At 40.1% G+C, this 17,772-nt stretch overlaps 1 pseudogene across 1 annotated transcript in view; it reads right to left on the minus strand.

Moving 5' to 3' along the window:
• LOC311145507 (BRISC and BRCA1-A complex member 2-like) overlaps positions 1–17,772 on the minus strand; it is a 179,487-nt pseudogene that overhangs the window by 145,875 nt on the left and 15,840 nt on the right. The window contains exon 3 of the transcript XR_014615602.1: positions 9,502–9,596. The product of XR_014615602.1 is annotated as a BRISC and BRCA1-A complex member 2-like (transcript). The remainder of the gene's footprint in view (positions 1–9,501; positions 9,597–17,772) is intronic.

Raw genomic sequence — 17,772 nt, forward strand, 5'->3', positions numbered from 1 at the left:
AAATAAATTGCTTATAAGATGGCTGAAAATGTCATTGAAACCAATAGTCATGAGTGCAAATGATCTGGTTTAATTTAAAGTTATACATTTGAAGTTATTTCTGTTGGAGTTTACATTATTGGGAATAGGCTGGCTTGCTGGGTCCTCCACATAAATGTCACACCCCGCAAAAACATTTTCCGGCATGACATTAGCATTCTGATCGGTTTTATGTTATAACTCGAAAAATGTCAAAGTGAGGTGTAACTTTTCATTGGGACTTTTGATGCGTATACGAATGCAAATCCATATACTACATGTGGTTACGTTTATGCTACCTACCCACATTTACATTTACGTCATTTAGCAGACGCTCTTATCCAGAGCGACTTACAAATTGGTGCATTCACCCTATAGCCAGTGGGATAACCACTTTACAATATGTTTTTTTTTTTTTTTTTACAATATTTCGCATTTTGACCTTCAATGCAACCTGGCAAGTTACATTTGGCCTGGAGTCTTCCAAAATCACCAAGTCAATAAATCAAGCCTACCCGCTCAATTAAATAAATGCAGCAAGGTGGCAAGATCAGTCTCAATCCATCCGCCCACAAAGGAACGAACCACTGGTAAGTCTAGACTTTAGACAAGCACAGCTCCATTTAGGGCCTACTTATCTCACCCATTTGCCTCATTTCGAATGTGCTTTATCTGTCTCTAAGTGTTTCCCATAGCTGTAATTACATCACATATTACAGCCTATTCCAACCACTGTCTCAGTGCGCTCACTGCAATAACCGCTCTTTGTTCAGGAGGCACATAACCACCAATTAAAAACACAAATATTGAGTCATTAGGTTATGCCGCTACAAATGTGTCAGCCACAGGAGGTTGGTGGCACCTTAATTGGGGAGGACAGAATAAGTGGAATGGTATCAAATACATCAAACACATGGAAACCATTCCATCCGCTCCGTTCCGGTGTCCTCAGCAGCCTCCTGTGGTGTGAGGCTAGTTAAGGGATGATTTCAGTAAACAGGGCAATTGCACAGTAAGTCCCATTGGTTTCATTTCCAGGTTGTATGAGACAGTGACTCTCTCTTTCCCTTATGTGGTATACAGTATTTCTTATATAGATTTATGGAGCCAGTTGCAAGGGTTGAAGCGATTAGAACCAATTAAAAGTGTGTAATGAGTCCGAGGTTAGGAACTGCCAGGCAGTGGCCTTGATGGGCAATACCTATGGGCTGGGTGATGCAAAAAACACTGCCAACAAGCACACACAAATGCACACACACACACATTTTGTAGGTTGGCTACCTGCTTACAAGCAGCTTATACCTGGTAATATCAAACCACAATAGGCATAACATTTATTCCAGCAATAATCTTCCATCCTCATAACCCAGAAGCTAGCTTCTTAGACCTATAGACCTTTAATCATATGGACATAATAAGTAGTGTATTGTCTGCTCAAAATGGCCTTCCCTCATTTTGTGGCTCTGTAGGAGTATGTATGAAATCATCTTTCAAAAAATGGGTGATGATGTTGCTGTGTTGCTGTGGCTCTGTGTCTAGTGACCACCATGCATGTGGCTTTTAATGTGGCTTCTATTTATGCCTATAGAGTCTCTTTCATCACTCTGGGTGGTGGTTTCTGTAATGAAACGGCTTCTTTGGTAAAGCGGTTTGAGGGTTTCTCAAACTGTGGAGTTCTTGAGAAGTAAAGTATCAAAAACATCTGACCTAATGAACTTTGTGGTCATGCTGATGATAATTGGCTTCGTGTTAACCCTGAGAAGATATTCCCAGACAGCCCTGCCCTATAGTGGCGCTTTAGTGTGTGCTGCACAGCGCCTTAAAACATAGGCCTACCTGTCTAGACTAGGACAGTCAATTAGCCAAGCTTAGGCTACATCTCAGCTTTGCCCTGTGAACTTAAAGTGATACTAGGCGTCAAGGTTAAGATGTCCCCTGAGTTAATGAAGTCAACATTGTTAGTATTGATTTGCATTTTATCTAATCAATAAGTTGCACCAATTTGTAAGTCGCTCTGGATAAGACCGTCTGCTAAATGATGTAAATGTGAATGTTATCAAAATATGTGTTAAAGGTCAACTAATTGAGACAACCAAACGCCCTCACAAAACAAGCTCAGTCAAGTATCTGCTTGCGATCATCTCCATGTGAAATTCTCTTGTTTACAGTGGGTCTCTGAAAATCATTAGGCCAACTTCCCATTGTAGTTTCAACATTGCCCTTCATTTAAATGACACAGATAGGTTCTAATGTTACACAGCTTCAATAGTGACAAAGGTGACAGACTTACAAGAGGGCCAAAAAGAGAAAATGGAGGCGGGCTAAAAATACTGTAAACAAGAAACATTTTGCTGAGACGTCAGGAATTCTGCAAGACCCTGAGAGGAGAGATAAATGTTTATCCACCCTGAGTGTAAAAAAAACATGTTAGTTCCAAGGGCAATAACAATGCACTCAATGCACTTTAAGTACATGTTTATATTTGCTTGTGTATGGGAGAAAAGGTACATGTTGGGTCATTTTGATTAAATGGAACATTTCAGCGCCCTATTGTTGATATGTTCGTTACCTAAATAGGTTGTTGTTTGGTCAAGAGTGTGAGGTGTGATTAATGGGTGAATTCATTAGCACGTGTTTGAGTGCTGGGCTTTGGCAAGACCCAGCATTGGTAAGACCCAGACCCATTTGTGTATTGAAGTGTGTGTAAGTAGATGATTTGTGTAGCCTACACTTGCTGCACACTTGTGAAGGTTTTGGCTTCCTGTCCTGAGTGCATGCACCAAGCAAATCTGTTTGGCCCAAATCTCCATCTGAAATCTAAAGATGAATGCACCAATTGGACAGTGAGCCAAACTACATATTAATGTGTATGCACCCCACTGTTATGCTACACTATATATACAAAAGTATGTGGACACCCCTTCAAATTAGTGGATTTGACTATTTCAGCCACACCCGTTGCTGACAGTGTATAAAATCGAGCACACAGCCATGCAATCTCCATAGACAAACATTGGCAGTAGAATGGCCTTACTGGAGAGCTCATTGACTTTCAACGTGGCAACGTCATAGGATAACACCTTTCCAACAAGTCAGTTTGTCAAATTTCGGCCCTTCTAGAACTGCCGCGGTCAACTCTAAGTGCTGTTATTGTGAAGTGGAAACGTCTAGGAGCAACAACGGCTCAGCCGCGAAGTGATAGGCCACACAAGCTCACAGAACGGGATCGCCGAGTGCTGAAAAGCGTAGCGCTTAAAAATCATCCGTGCTTGGTTGCAACACTCACTACCGAGTTCCAAACTGCCGCTGGAAGTAACGTTGGCACAATAACTGTTCGTCGGGAGCTTCATGAAATGGGTTTCCATGGCCGAGCAGCCGCACACAAGCCTAAGATCACCATGCGCACTGCCAAGTGTCGCCTGGAGTGGTGTAAACCTCGCCACCATTGGACTCTGGAGCAGTGGAAACGTGTTCTCTGGAGTGATGAATCATGCTTCACCATCTGGCAATCCGACGAACGAATCTGGGTTTGGCGGATGCCAGGAGAACGCTACCTGCACCAATGCATAGTGCCAACTGTAAAGTTTGATGGAGGAGTAATAATGGTCTGGGGCTGTTTTTCATGGTTTGGGCTCTTAGTTCCAGTGAAGGGAAATCTTAACACTATAGTTTTCCAAAAGTAAGTCAGCTGCTGCAAGTTCTTCTTCCAATGAGGAAATAAGTTCCTGTCACATGGTTCAGTTGTTTACCTTTGGCTCTTTCCAAAGTCCTACACCCTGCAGTTTCCAGTTCGCAAAACTGACTCATAACGATTACTGGCGAAGGGGAAGTCTGCTTACGAGTCAATGGTGGTAAATGGCAAATGGACCGAAATGTTAGGAAAACAGAGTTTTATGGACAGAGAGAGGGAGGGCGAGACTTACTAAAGACAGAGAGAGGAGGAGCGAGACTTACTAAAGACAGAGAGAGGAGGTGCGAGAAGGAGAGAGGGAAAAACATCCTGGGGAGAGAAAAAGTAGGGATTATGAATACATGGCCAGAAAAGACAGCGAGAGTGTAAACAAAGTGGGGCTGCCAAGCACTGGCGCAATGATGTGCTTCCCCTTATGTGTGCAGCTGGTTTATGAGACAGTAAGCAATACCTCCCCCCTTGTCTCCCAGACTCGGTCACAGGCTGGGGAATTTAACTTCTCCCTCTTAGGTGGCTTTAGAAATAGCCCTGTGGACAACTTTAAGACCCTGTAGTAATAGCAACAATAACAATAGCCTCTTGTCAAGCCTCTTAGCGTCTCGTCTGGCGTCCGTCATCTTTGAAACATTTCCAGCAGTGAGTTTTCCACAAGGACAAAGCATTATTAACAAGTGAGCCCCCAACCCTATGTCCACCTATATCCAATTCTTGGTTGCCATTCAACTCTTCCCTTTCCTCTATACTTATTACTGTACCATAAATCAGTTTTGTGTGTGCTGGTTAATTTCTCAGGAAAACCAAGGATGGGGGTGATATGTTTGTTCCTAGATTGTGTTGGTGTATTGACACCCATGTGAAATGCTCTGTCTTCCAACTACCCAGAACTTAACTCACAGACAACTGCTAAGCCTCTTAATTTAGAATTTGTATTAGGATGTTGAATTTGAATGTAATAAAAACATTTTGTAATGCACAAATTGAATCATTGAATTCATAAATTGATCTTGGATTTCATTATTTGAAACTGAATTGAATGAATATTGTATTCGGTTTTTAAATTCAATTTAACTGAATATTCAAATTCAATATTGATATATTCAGTTTCAATACAGTATATATTGCATTCATTGTCTGTGTAATAAGTTTACAAACTATCATTTCAAGTATATCAAAGTCTCATATATTAATATTCTCAGATGCATTCAGATTCAGTTTTCAAATTCAGTTCTCCAAATTCAGATTCAAAACCAAAGACAACATCTTGGTACTTTGCCATCCAGGAAAGGTAGAGGAGAACAGATATAATTTGATTCTCTCTGTGGTAAACAGAAAGCGTTGGCCGTTATTTTCTCTAGCGTCTAAACCGTTTTGTCTATAAGCTATTATGACCCCATGCTGTTCGCCTCTGGCCGCGCAGGACACGTTAGAAGGGAGTGTCACAAAAACTAAATTTGGCCCCCATTAGAATATTGTTGAATAGCCCTGTCATAGCCCTTCTAAGGATAGCCTTTCCACTCCCTATTTAATCTTGCTCTTGTAACTGACTGGGTTTGAACCAGGTCTCCTGTTTAGTAGCTACACTTGTTTTAGATGATGTGCTACATTGTTTAGAAAAATAATTGTGCTGCCATATTTATTGACCTGTCGAAGGCGTTTGATACGGTTGAGCATTTCTTACTTGTTCAAAGGTTGGTTCTTGCAATTGGTTCAATAACTACAGTGGGGAAAAAAAGTATTTAGTCAGCCACCAATTGTGCAAGTTCTCCCACTTAAAAAGATGAGAGAGGCCTGTAATTTTCATGATAGGTACACATCAACTATGACAGACAAAATGAGAAAAAAAAATCCAGAAAATCACATTGTAGGATTTTTAATGAATTTATTTGCAAATTATGGTGGAAAATAAGTATTTGGTCAATAACAAAAGTTTCTCAATACTTTGTTATATACCGTTTGTTGGCAATGACACAGGTCAAACGTTTTCTGTAGGTCTTCACAAGGTTTTCACACACTGTTGCTGGTATTTTGGCCCATTCCTCCTTGCAGATCTCCTCTAGAGCAGTGATGTTTTGGGGCTGTCGCTGGGCAACACAGACTTTCAACTCCCTCCAAAGATTTTCTATTGGGTTGAGATCTGGAGACTGGCTAGGCCACTCCAGGACCTTGAAATGCTTCTTACGAAGCCACTCCTTCGTTGCCCGGGCGGTGTGTTTGGGATCATTGTCATGCTGAAAGACCCAGCCACGTTTCATCTTCAATGCCCTTGCTGATGGAAGGAGGTTTTCACTCAGAATCTCACGATACATGGCCCCATTCATTCTTTCCTTTACACGGATCAGTCGTCCTGGTCCCTTTGCAGAAAAACAGCCCCAAAGCATGATGTTTCCACCCCCATGCTTCACAGTAGGTATGGTGTTCTTTGGATGCAACTCAGCATTCTTTGTCCTCCAAACACGACGAGTTGAGTTTTTACCAAAAAGTTATATTTTGGTTTCATCTGACCATATGACATTCTCCCAATCCTCTTCTGGATCATCCAAATGCACTCTAGCAAACTTCAGACGGGCCTGGACATGTACTGGCTTAAGCAGGGGGACACGTCTGCCACTGCAGGATTTGAGTCCCTGGCGGCGTAGTGTGTTACTGATGGTAGGCTTTGATACTTTGGTCCCAGCTCTCTGCAGGTCATTCACTAGGTCCCCCCGTGTGGTTCTGGGATTTTTGCTCACCGTTCTTGTGATCATTTTGACCCCACGGGGTGAGATCTTGCGTGGAGCCCCAGATCGAGGGAGATTATCAGTGGTCTTGTATGTCTTCCATTTCCTAAAAATTGCTCCCACAGTTGATTTCTTCAAACCAAGCTGCTTACCTATTGCAGATTCAGTCTTCCCAGCCTGGTGCAGGTCTACAATTTTGTTTCTGGTGTCCTTTGACAGCTCTTTGGTCTTGGCCATAGTGGAGTTTGGAGTGTGACTGTTTGAGGTTGTGGACACGTGTCTTTTATACTGATAACAAGTTCAAACAGGTGCCATTAATACAGGTAACGAGTGGAGGACAGAGGAGCCTCTTAAAGAAGAAGTTACAGGTCTGTGAGAGCCAGAAATCTTGCTTGTTTGTAGGTGACCAAATACTTATTTTCCACCATAATTTGCAAATAAATTCATAAAAAATCCTACAATGTGATTTTCTGGATTTTTTTTCCTCAATTTGTCTGTCATAGTTGACGTGTACCTATGATTAAAATTACAGGCCTCTCTCATCTTTTTAAGTGGGAGAACTTGCACAATTGGTGGCTGACTAAATACTTTTTTCCCCCACTGTATTTAACATTTTACATTTTTTGTCATTTAGCAGACGCTCTTATCCATTTAAGGACACAATGTGTGCTTACTGACGGTATCAAATCTAGTTTCCTCAATATTGCCAGACAATGTAACTTTTCAGGTCTCAGACAAGTTACTCATCGCGCGAGCGTGGTCACCGAACCACCAGTAAGTTACAAGAGAAAGATTAAATAGGGAGTGGAAACACTATCCTTAGAAGGGCTATGACAGGGCTATTGAACTATAATCTTATGGGGGCCAATTTTTTTGTGACACTCCTTTCTAACGTGATCACCAGAGGGGAACGGAAGGTACGACCATGTTCCAGAGAGTCTTAGCTTTCAGGAATGGGGTCATAATAACTTATAGCCAAAATAGTTCAAACGCTAGAGACAAATTCATAGGAAGAAAATAAATTAAACATGCCACATTGGCTTCAGAAACCGCAAGAATCTGGTTTACTACAGAGAGCGTTTGAAATCTGAAATACAAATAGGCCTACAAGTTCAATGTATGAATTCAATGATTCAATTTGTGCATTACTATTACATATTAAATAAAATACAAATTAAGGAATTCAAATACAATTTCTGTTGCCACTGAAATCACTCCATACACTGCGCTCTGCTTGTTTCAGACGGTGGGGGAGGGGCGGGTGAGGAGACTGTGTGTGGTGGGGGGTGAGTGAGAGCAAGAGAGAGCGAGAGAGAAGCCAAACCGACTCGCGGTGGAAAAATCTGCCATTGAGCACGGCAGTTAACCCCCAACAACAACTGCTCCCCGGGTGCTGATGATGTGGACGTCGATTAAGGCAGCCCCCCGCACCCCTTTGATTCAGAAGACACATTTCAGAAGACATTGCAGAAGATACATTTCGGTTGAATGCATTCAGTTGTGCAACTGACTAGGTATCCCCTTTCCCTTTCTATCATACCATCTGGTAGTGCCTGTCTTGACTGCATCAAATCGTTATAAAGAAGCTAGCTAGCCAGCTAAATTAGCAAGCTAGCTAGCTAACGTAGTAACACAGAGTTTCTAAACCCAGAGGCGCAACATCGCGAGACAGACCAAACAGACTAGGCCGGGGTAAGTCAGTGAGAGAAGTGAAACATTCTTCCTTAGTTGTTATTTTCTCGAAATCTAAAAGCACAACCTAGATTCGAGTCAATGTCTTAAGTAGTTGAACATGATATTACTTCAACCTTGTGACAAAGGGACACATTTTCGTTAAAAACAACTTTATATCGAAGGAGTGCCATTGATTTAATTTGTTAGGCGCTAGATGACCGTTACACCCGATGTCGTGTTTATAAGCATGAGCTTAGCTAGCCAACGTCGCCATGACATCGCCTACAAGTGTCATTGGGGGGGATTTCTATTGGAAAAGCAGTTTAGCCTATCTTCATACTGTACTGTCTTTGGTTGTAAGGCTAATTTAGGCAATTTGCTGCCCTCCAACAACTCCATTCATATTAAACAGCGTACCTGTTGGTTGATCATTATAGCCTACTCCTTTTCATTTAGCAGACTTAATTCCGTAATTTTAATTCCATTTTGCATTGATTAGAAATCTCCCACTTCACTTGCTACACATAGAGCCTCTGAGAGTGTAAGCCGCTTTGATCCGACAACAACAACAAGCTGCAGGTGTGAAATGGGTGCGTCTACCGGTGAATCTTTTTTATGGGGCGCACTCATAAAAACTGTCATAAAACATGTAATGGTCTATCGTTGTAGGCTATGTAGCAATGTCACATAGATCATTTAATTAAATTTTAGACAAAGCCTTGTCATTGTTAAAATAGGCCTATTTAAAAAAAAATTGAAAAATGTATAACCTAATTTCTGTTCGGATATTTGAATATCCGTGCCCATCCCTACTAGCAACCTGCAATAGAACGTTCCAGGGATTGCTGCATGTGTTTGTGTGTCTAAACATCTGAGAGTGCCTCAGCATCTGAGCGATCTAAGCTAATCGTGCAACAATATAAAAATATTTTACTCAATGTATAAGGAAACCATTTCTAAGCAATCTGAACCACACTATCTACGGGATCAGCTACTGACTCATTGCCAATTGGGAATTAGCCTGGTGCAATCAACATTTTTCTGCAGAAGGGGGGAGGATGTGCAGGCCAGCACATACAGAAGAAGTGATTACGCAATGCACCAACGCCTTTTTAACAGAACACTGGATGTAGTGGAATCAGTATGGCTGTTGACTCATTTTCACATATCAATACCAGCACTTGAATTCTAGATAAAAGAGCGTCAAAACAACAAAGGAAACAAAGGATTTGGACGGCAAACCAGAGCCATCTGCCTTCTATTGCTCACCACACTGAATCTGTCTGAGCAGCAACTTGAGTGAGTCATTCACACTAGGCCAGGGTGAGGAAATAGAGCTTTGGGGAATTGTGGGAAATAAGTGAGGTGTGGGAAATGAGTGAGGTTGGGAATTGTACTCACCGGGAGTTCCGAGGGTTCTGGCAGGAATTCCGCGTCCTCCCCAAATATGAAGTCTGGAGGTAGTTCTGGATCCTGTGCATTGAATATGATGTCCCCTGAGAAAAAACAGATTTATCACGTCAGCTTTGTCACAGCTTTCACACAACAAGTTAAGGAAGATTCACTTTCTGGAATTCAATTCAGCCCACCATAGCAATGTTTACTACTCGAGCAGCAAGCACACACAAACACTTCTTATAAAAAATGTATAAGAAGTTAATTCTACAGAAGATGGGGAAAACGTGTACAGTGGGGAAAAAAAGTATTTAGTCAGCCACCAATTGTGCAAGTTCTCCCACTTAAAAAGATGAGAGAGGCCTGTAAATTTCATCATAGGTACACGTCAACTATGACAGACAAAATTAGATTTTTTTTCCCAGAAAATCACATTGTAGGATTTTTTATGAATTTATTTGCAAATTATGGTGGAAAATAAAGTATTTGGTCAATAACAAAAGTTTCTCAATACTTTGTTATATACCCTTTGTTGGCAATGACACAGGTCAAACGTTTTCTGTAAGTCTTCACAAGGTTTTCACACACTGTTGCTGGTATTTTGGCCCATTCCTCCATGCAGATCTCCTCTAGAGCAGTGATGTTTTGGGGCTGTCGCTGGGCAACACGGACTCCCTCCAAAGATTTTCTATGGGGTTGAGATCTGGAGACTGGCTAGGCCACTCCAGGACCTTGAAATGCTTCTTACGAAGCCACTCCTTCGTTGCCCGCGCGGTGTGTTTGGGATCATTGTCATGCTGAAAGACCCAGCCACGTTTCATATTCAATGCCCTTGCTGATGGAAGGAGGTTTTCACTCAAAATCTCACGATACATGGCCCCATTCATTCTTTCTTTTACACGGATCAGTCGTCCTGGTCCCTTTGCAGAAAAACAGCCCCAAAGCATGATGTTTCCACCCCCATGCTTCACAGTAGGTATGGTGTTCTTTGGATGCAACTCAGCATTCTTTGTCCTCCAAACACGACGAGTTGAGTTTTTACCAAAATGTTATATTTTGGTTTCATCTGACCATATGACATTCTCCCAATCCTCTTCTGCACTCTAGCAAACTTCAGACGGGCCTGGACATGTACTGGCTTAAGCAGGGGGACACGTCTTGCACTGCAGGATTTGAGTCCCTGGCGGCGTAGTGTGTTACTGATGGTAGGCTTTGTTACTTTGGTCCCAGCTCTCTGCAGGTCATTCACTAGGTCCCCCCGTGTGGTTCTGGGATTTTTGCTCACCGTTCTTGTGATCATTTTGACCCCACGGGGTGAGATCTTGCGTGGAGCCCCAGATCGAGGGAGATTATCAGTGGTCTTGTATGTCTTCCATTTCCTAATAATTGCTTCCACAGTTAATTTCTTCAAACCAAGCTGCTTACCTATTGCAGATTCAGTCTTCCCAGCCTGGTGCAGGTCTACAATTTTGTTTCTGGTGTCCTTTGACAGCTCTTTGGTCTTGGCCATAGTGGAGTTTGGAGTGTGACTGTTTGAGGTTGTGGACAGGTGTCTTTTATACTGATAACAAGTTCAAACAGGTGCCATTAATACAGGTAACGAGTGGAGGACAGAGGAGCCTCTTAAAAAAGAAGTTACAGGTCTGTGAGAGCCAGAAATCTTGCTTGTTTGTAGGTGACCAAATACTTATTTTCCACCATAATTTGCAAATAAATTCATAAAAAATCCTACAATGTGATTTTCTGGAAAAAAAATTCTCAATTTGTCTGTCATAGTTGACGTGTACCTATGATGAAAATTACAGGCCTCTCTCATCTTTTTAAGTGGGAGAACTTGCACAATTGGTGGCTGACTAAATACTTTTTTCCCCCACTGTATACCACAATGCTGAATCAACTGAATTAAGACCTTAGGTGAACACAATTAGGCCTACTTTGATTCAAGCTGATGGCTATTTGTCCAATCACGCTGCTTTTAACACTCAACTCTGTGTAATGTAACCCGTGATGAAATGGACCTGTTATGAACATGTTATGTATTGTTATGAAAGAATGAGAACATGGTGACTACAGGTGCAGACCTTTTCAGAAACATCAACATTGTGCACAAGGAAAAAACACATTCCACTGACAACCAAACCGCCTATTTACAGTAAGACTCAAACATTTACAAGGCCTGGGGGGAAAAAACAGACAATCATGTTGTTCTGGTTTGGAATTTTTACATTTGCCATAGTCAGTATTGGAACAGAATAGTCAATATTGCAATACAGAATTGAACCAAGTAGTGGGATTGAATAGGCTAGAACTGGGTCAATATCCAGAAAGGGCTATTAACTCAAAGAAACAGTGAGCTCCAAAAGTATTTATTTACAATAAAAGTGACTCCAAAATGGCACAATACATATTTACCATTCATTTATATTGGGCACAAAACAATCTGAAACACAACCAAAACAAACAGCAAATGCATCCAACAAATTTGTAGTTACAAGCTTGATGTAGTCATTGTGTGCTATGAATATGGGACCAAATACTTAACTTTTTACTACTTTAATACACATACAGTGCCTTCAGAAAGTATTCACACCCCTTGACCTTTTCCACATTTTGTTGTGTTACAGCCCAAATAAAAAACGTGTTAAATATAGATGTTTTGTCACTGGCCTACACACACACACACAATACCCCATAATGTCAAAGTAGAATAATGTTTTTCTATATTTTTACTAATTCATTACAAATGAAAAGCTGAAATGTCTTGAGTCAATAAGAATTCAACCCCTTTGTCATGGCAAGCCTAAATAAATTCAGGTGTAAAAATGTTAACAAGTCACATAATAAGTTGCATTTTTTTTTCTTTTTCTGGGGGTAGATCAGCTTAATATTGCAGATAGATTGTAACTTCTATCAATGTAATTGTCTGCATCACTTCCAATCCCCAATGTTTTTTATATATATACTCCCCTTTATTACTTTTCAACCCCGCCATCCTTTCCCTACTTGGGGTAAATTACTGAACAACAATGCCCAGCCTCTACTTCCAGCCTATACTTACTATCTACACCTTATGGACACAGTCAATTTTACAATAATTCTATTTTATTTGTTTTTGCTCCTGAACTTCTTCTACTCTCAACCTCTCCGATCATTTTCATGATGTCCACCCGGTTTGCTTCTATATGCCATATCTTTCTAACTGTGCTCTTTCCCAAAAGCTCCCAACATACAACCTATATACTTATTATGGACACAGTGTGCTTACATTATTAGTTATCTTGTTATTATTTGTTGTTATTTGTTATTAGTCCCATCCTTCAACTCCATTCAATACCTCCCATCCATCTCTTAACACCATCCATATAGGATTTCTATTTGCCATATATATTTCAACCGTACTGTTTTACAAAAGTTCTGAACCTTTCTATTCTCATTGCTTCTACAGATTGTGAATTAAAAATAAACATTTTTGCTAAAACTATAATTATATTATTGATCGATTGACTATGACTTTTCAGATCACCCAGTAATGTTATCTGCAAGGTTAGCTCCAGGTAAATATTGCAATCCTTTAGCCATTCCTGGACCTGTGTCCAAAAACAAGCTACAAATGGACAGAACCAAAACAAATGATCTAATGATTCTGTCTCTTCACAGCAAAATCTGCAGAGCTGGGAAGATTGTATCCCCCATACAAATAACATTCTATTGGTAGCAAGAATTTTATATAATAATTTAAATTGATAGATTCTAAGTTTTGAATCCGGTGTGGTTTTGCGTGTCAATTCATAAACACTATGCCATGGAATCGGTACGTCAAAAATCTCTTCCCAACTATTTTGTAATCTATATGGGACGGCTGTCAATCCTTTGGTCCTTAAGTGAAACTGATATACTTTTTTTTTTATCACAGTTTTCCTTAACCAATTATGTTCTTTAATGCAAGGCCGACAGACAAGTTCCTTACTTTCTCCCCCTTCCACTTTCCTCTTCCACTTTTGCGGTAAGGCTGCAATTATTTGGTTGTAATTTTGGGTAGAGCAGACATTTCCATATGTTTTTGTTAGCTGCATGTGCGACATAACTCCACCAGTCCTACCGATGATATCATTTACGAAGATTATACCTTTTTTAAACATTCTGTCAAAAAATAAAGGTTTTTTGTCAATTAGTATATTTGAATTTAACCACAATATTTGTTGCATTATTTGTTCTGTCGTTTCTGGAGGATTAAATTGAAATTGCAACCAACTTTCTATGGCTTGTTTTAAAAATAGTGATATTTGGGAGATTATTTCCTTTTCAAATAACTGAAAAAGGCCTTTCTTGAACATTGGGTGAGACAATCTTACTAATTTGCTTGAGAACCAGTTCGGATTTAAGTATAACTTTTGTATGACTGAAGCTTTTAGTGATAGGTCTAATGCTTTAATATTTAATAATTTCTGTCCTCCGAATTCATATTCATTATATAAATAGGCCCTTTTAATTTTGTTTGGCTTGCCGTTCCAAATAAAATTGAATATTTTTTTCTCATATAATTTCAAAAACTGTTCGCTAGGTGTAGGCAAGACCATAAGCAAATAGGTAAACTGGGATAATACTAAAGAGTTAATCAGGGTGATTTTTCCACAAATTGACAGGTATTTTCCTTTCCTTGGTAGTAAGATCTTATCTATTTTTGCTAACTTTCTATAAAAATGTATTGAAGTGAGATCATTTATTTCCTTTGGGATATGTATTCCAAGTATATCCACATCACCATCAGACCATTTTATTGGTAAACTACATGGTAATGTAAAAATTGTATTTTTTAGTGATCCAATACGTAATATAGTACATTTGTCATAATTTGGTTGAAATCCAGAGAGGTTAGAAAATGTATCTAGATCCTCTATGAGGCTGTGGAGGGATTCTAGTTGTGGATTTAAAAGAAAACATGAATCATCAGCGTACAATGACACCTTTGTTTTTAAGCCCTGGATTTCTAATCCTCTGATATTATTATTGGATCTGATTTTAACAGCTAACATCTCGATGGCCACAATAAATAGATATGCCGATAATGGACAACCTTGTTTCACTCCTCTTGACAGTTTAAAACTTTCTGAGAAATAGCCATTGTTTACTATTTTACACCTAGGGTTACTATACATGATTTTGACCCATTTTATAAGAGATTCTCCAAAATGGAAATGCTCCAGGCATTTATATATAAACCCCAGTCGTACTTTATCAAATGTCTTTTCGAAGTCTGCTATGAATAGCAGGCCTGGTTTCCCATATTTTCCATAGTGTTCTATTGTTTCCAATACTTGCCTTATATTATCTCCAATGTTTCTTCCATGTAAAAAACCTGTCTGATTAGAATGAATAATATCCGACAATACCTTTTTAATTCTATGCGCTATACATTTTGCTAGAATTTTTGCATCACAACACTGAAGTGTAAGGGGCTAGATCTTTATATTTTCCACTTGTATCCTGTTTCAGTAATAATGAGATCAGACCTTGTATGTGATATCTTTGCAAAGAAACACTTGGACGACCTTTAAGGCTATTTTCTGGTAATTGTGTTATGTGACAGATGTTAAGACTACAAACCATTGTAATTGGGATATTTGCGGGATTTACTTGTAATTTCAATAGGCATAGGTTCTGTGTTACTGACTAAAATCTGGGTTTCTGATTATAATTCAACTATGGCCATGGCTTGCTTAAATTGATAAAGCAGCCAGTGTTTATTTGAAGAGATTGGAACGATTTCAAGGGAATACGGTTTTTTTTGTGTGGCCTAATGGTTTGCTGGAGGAACCTACTGGGAAACGGGGTTGTAATTTTAAATATTGAATGGAATATGGATATTAATTGAATATATGCTTGTAAACTACAGCAAGTGTTTGTTTTGTTACCTGTAGCCTAATCAGAAAGGACAGTTACCTAAATCTACTGACTTCTAATAATAGCGGACTGGCAATTGCGATAGAGCTGTGGCCATGATCTTAATTCATAACATTATCGGAAAGGGGCACAATCTAAAGCAGTGTCTATAGTATTGAGAGAATTTCAGTGGGTTATTCCAAAACAAGCGACAGTAATAAGGAAACAAATAGGCACAAATAAGAATAAGAAGAATAAGGAGGACACAAATAGAATAATCAAAATTGGTACATGAAAAATCGAAGGTGGGGGCGCAGACCGGGAGAAAAGATAACAGTCAGACCACGATTATTAAAACACTGGTGGGCACAGGAAATAGTAATAACATAGAAGGTAGGAGAATTTAGGATATGAACTAGGCGTCCAGATATAGACAAGTAAAAGAGAAAAACTAAGAAGGAAAGGAGTCATTTTACTGTGGATATACAGTGAGGGAAAAAAGTATTTGATCCCCTGCTGATTTTGTATGTTTGCCCACTGACAAAGAAATGATCAGTCTATAATTTTAATGGTAGGTTTATTTGAACAGTGAAAGACAGAATAACAACAAAAACATCCAGATAAACGCATGTCATAAATGTTATAAATTGATTTACATTTTAATGAGGGAAATAAGTATTTGATCCCCTCTCAATCAGAAAGATTTCTGGCTCCCAGGTGTCTTTTATATAGGTAACGAGCTGAGATTAAGAGCACACTCTTAAAGGGAGTGCTCCTAATCTCAGTTTGTTACCTGTATAAAAAGACACCTGTCCACAGAAGCAATCAATCAGATTCCAAACTCTCCATCATGGCCAAGACCAAAGAGCTCTCCAAGGATGTCAGGGACAAGATTGTAGACCTACAGAAGGCTGGAATGGGCTACAAGACCATCGCCAAGCAGCTTGGTGAGAAGGTGACAACAGTTGGTGCGATTATTCGCAAATGGAAGAAACACAAAATAACTGTCAATCTCCCTCGGCCTGGGGCTCCATGCAAGATCTCACCTCGTGGAGTTGCAATGATCATGAGAACGGTGAGGAATCAGCCCATAACTACACGGGAGGATCTTGTCAATGATCTCAAGGCAGCTGGGACCATAGTCACCAAGAAAACAATTGGTAACACACTACGCCATGAAGGACTGAAATCCTGCAGCGCTCGCAAGGTCCCCCTGCTCAAGAAAGCACATATACATGCCCGTCTGAAGTTTGCCAATGAACATCTGAATGATTCAGAGGAGAACTGGGTGAAAGTATTGTGGTCAGATGAGACCAAAATCGAGCTCTTTGGCATCAACTCATGTACCGTCATATCTTGGGTGAGAACCTTCTTCCCTCAGCCATGGCATTGAAAATGGGTCGTGGATGGGTATTCCAGCATGACAATGACCCAAAACACACGACCAAGGCAACAAAGGAGTTGCTCAAGAAGAAGCACATTAAGGTCCTGGAGTAGCCTAGCTAGTCTCCAGACCTTAATCCCATAGAAACTCTGTGGAGGGAGCTGAAGGTTCGAGTTGCCAAACGTCAGACGTCAAACGTCTTACTGGTTGGTAGGTGATCAAATACTTATGTCATGCAATAAAATGCAAATTAATTACTTAAAAATCATACCATGTGATTTTCTGGATTTTTGCTTTAGATTCCGTCTCTCACAGTTGAAGTGTACCTATGATGAGACCTCTACATGCTTTGTAAGTAGGAAAACCTGCAAAATCGGCAGTGTTTCAAATACTTGTTCTCCCCACTGTATATGGATTTCCTGGATTGGAAATTAACTCAACTAAACTGTTATGATCTGTCCTCTCTCTAGGTGTTTTCTTCTTCATATGCTGGAGTACAGAGCCAAAACAACAAAGAATGTGTCACTGTCCAAATACTTTTGAGCTCACTGTAGTTCAGAATGTTCAGATGTTACACAATTCTATTTCCGTCAGCGCAGTGTTTTTGCTCAGTTTCCAGTTATGGTAGAGAGGGAGAAGACACAAACATACACATGGCAGTATTTTTCCAGACAGGAGAGAGGTATCAAATGGTAGGAAGGGATTTGCCATTAATCTGTCAAAACGTCTGGAAGCCAGTCAAAATACTTGTTGGACCAATATACTGGCACACACACCCTGACCGGAGGGAGCTGTAGAGGGACTGGAGTAGGGGGGTTACCACTGTGCACTGTACCCCCTGTACAAGTAGGACTATGTATGGAGAACAACGTACATAGTCCATAGTGTGCATGCCTGCCAGGGTAAAAGGATACACATACAAAAAGGATTATGGATGCCTATACAAATGTAGGATTACTCAAAAGACAAATAGATAATGAGAAGTAGGCCTAGTAAAAAATTAACTGTAAAAA

The sequence above is a fragment of the Coregonus lavaretus genome (genome assembly GCF_964263955.1).
Source record: "Coregonus lavaretus genome assembly, chromosome: 18".
Classification (NCBI taxonomy): domain Eukaryota; kingdom Metazoa; phylum Chordata; class Actinopteri; order Salmoniformes; family Salmonidae; genus Coregonus; species Coregonus lavaretus.